Consider the following 2,368-nt stretch of genomic DNA (forward strand, 5'->3'; position numbering starts at 1 on the left):
GGAGCGCGCAGCTGGGGTGAGCCGAGGCCTGGGATGCGCCAGGCGCTCCGGGGAGTCCGCGGCAGATGGGGCAACTGGGTGTCCGTGCAGCCGGGTCCTCTTCCCGCTCCCCAGGCTGTGAGCAGAGGCGCTGCAGACCCCGCTAGCATGGCTGCCGCAGCCCCCGTTCCCATTTGCTTTCAAAGGGGCGACACCCAGGCCCCAGAGGAGCCCGCGTCTCCCGACCTTTGTCTTTGCGGGTTCGGGAGCCTGCCCCGCTGGCGGCCCTGCTGGGGGATGGGGGAGAGAGGGAACGGGAAAGCGTGCCCCCTTCATTCCTGGTCCGGCCATCTTGCGGACCAGATTCAATCACGGAGCGAGGATGGCCAGCCCCGTGGCGCCAGAGTGGGACCAGAGTGGCGGCGGCGAAAAGAAATGGGTGTCTCTGGCCCGCGTGCCTCCTCCCTAGACTGCAGTGGGGGCCTGTGGACAGTCTCCCACGTTCAGCTCCAAGGGCTTGGTCCTAGAGCGCGGCAGAAAATACAGGGATGAAGGGTGGAAGCTGGCATTTACTTTAAGAACCTAATTCATATGGTCCTTCTTTATCCACGCGTTCCTTCGGCGAATTCTTAACGCCTCTGCTTGCCTGTCTGCCCTATGCTAGGTGCTGGGAATATAACGGTGAGCAAGAGAGACCTCGGCCCTTGTTCCCGCTGATCCTGCAGCCCAGTGGATGGAGTCCACAGCCTACAGACCTGCCAGGTCGGTATCCTGATCCCCTTTGAACTGAGGCCTAGTAGTGCTGACATAACTTGTTCTAGGCCAGGCAGCAAGTAAATGGAAGACTCAAACTTAGAACCTACATCTTTAAGACTTTTATGCTGGGTGCAGTCAATCCGTAATAGCTACCCCCCTCCCCCGCCCTCTAGTTCCATTAAATGTTATTTGGATGTATGGTTTCTATGAAGGGTATGCTTGTTTCCTGGATGCTTTTATGTCGGCTTATTTGTAGTGACAATATCTGGAAAGTGGTAAAAATATTGGACATTACAGCTATGCTTCTGGTTACCCTGAATTGTATTTTTCTTTCCTCTGTTCTTTGGCTGTTAGGAAAGACAAAAGTTTTCCTGATGGTTGGTCCAAGCCAGGGCTCCCTGGTGGATTGAGGAATGTCTGGCTTTTCCTCAGCTCATTGATCTCTGTGGTAGCCACAGGCAGCCCTCAGAAGACCCCAAGAATGAAAGGCCCGAGGTCTACAAGTTGCTGCTAGAAATTTTTTAGCCTCTCCAAAAAACAGAATGCAGCTGCCACACAAGTTTGTAAGGTAGATACCAGAGCCCTGTGAAACCCGATGGTAAAGCTGATGGTTAAAGTTCCCCTCCATGTAATTTTTTTTTTTTTTACCTTCACATTTTGAAAAATACATCCTTTTGGAAAGACAAAGTATTAAATATTTGGGGAAGTTTTTTTTGGTTTGTACTTCTATCAGAATGTTAACTTAGGTGGCCAACCCATAGAAGAAGAAAGAGTCCATTTAAAAAAGTATCTTTAATGTAAGAAATGTAGAAAGCATATCATCAAATACAATTAACTACACCACAGATTTATTGAGGTATCCTATACAAAATGCACCCTTATTTTCGGTGAATACATTTGATGAATTCTGTCAAATGTGCATGTCTGGGGAATCAACAAAACAATCAAAATATAGAATATTGTTTATTATACTCCAAAGTGTCTTTGTGCCCTTTGGCAGGCAGTCCCCCTATATCCCAGTTAATTTTACAGTTTCGTTGCTTAATGTTTTCTAAATGATGTAAAAAATAAGGATGAGTAGCTATTTCTGATCGCAAAACCTAAAGCGAAAATAGCAGTGAATAACCTGAATATGGCAACTGGGACCCACAGGGCCCTGCGATGTGCATCCCTGGGCGTTAGGGACATGGCACGTCCTGCCCAAAGGCCAGGGAGGGTGGTACCCCGGGGAGCGGACGCTCAGGAGGTGCCCTCTCTGGGTGGACGCGTGTGTCCACTCAGGCTCGTCCAGGAGTTCTTCTCTGGCCCCACAGGTCCCTGGGCGCTCGCTGACCACGAGGGGGGGCCGGCGCGCCCTTTGCTCCCAGTCCCCGGGGCCAGGGACGCTGCCATAGCAACGGCGGAGACGCTCAGAGCTTAGGCCGCTGCCTCCACCGCCGCCGCCTCCTGAGAGCTGGCTTTCTCCTGATCGTGAGGAGCGGGGCGGCGGCGGTCCGGGGGGGCGGCCCGGGCCCGGGAGCCGTGTGCACCCCGTCCTCCGATGCCAGCAGAGGTGGCCAATTTGCTGCAAGCATGGTAAGAGCTGGAGGCCGGGACGCCGGGCGAGGGGCGGCCGCGGGAGGCGGGGCCGCGG

At 53.4% G+C, this 2,368-nt stretch overlaps 1 long non-coding RNA gene across 3 annotated transcripts in view; it reads left to right on the top strand.

Moving 5' to 3' along the window:
• Positions 1-2,361, top strand: part of LOC102762588 — a 20,531-nt gene extending 18,170 nt beyond the window's left edge. For 2 of the 3 annotated variants that reach the window (XR_001512220.1, XR_435230.2), the window contains 3 exons: positions 644-741; positions 1,090-1,303; positions 2,049-2,361. This is a non-coding gene — a long non-coding RNA (uncharacterized LOC102762588). Of the gene's footprint in view, positions 17-643; positions 742-1,089; positions 1,304-2,048 lie in introns of all 3 variants that reach the window. The other variant, XR_001512214.1, reaches the window with a different exon arrangement.
• The last annotated feature ends 7 nt before the right edge of the window (positions 2,362-2,368 follow it).

This window comes from Myotis davidii, unplaced genomic scaffold, assembly GCF_000327345.1.
Source record: "Myotis davidii unplaced genomic scaffold, ASM32734v1 scaffold133, whole genome shotgun sequence".
In the NCBI taxonomy this organism is placed as follows: domain Eukaryota; kingdom Metazoa; phylum Chordata; class Mammalia; order Chiroptera; family Vespertilionidae; genus Myotis; species Myotis davidii.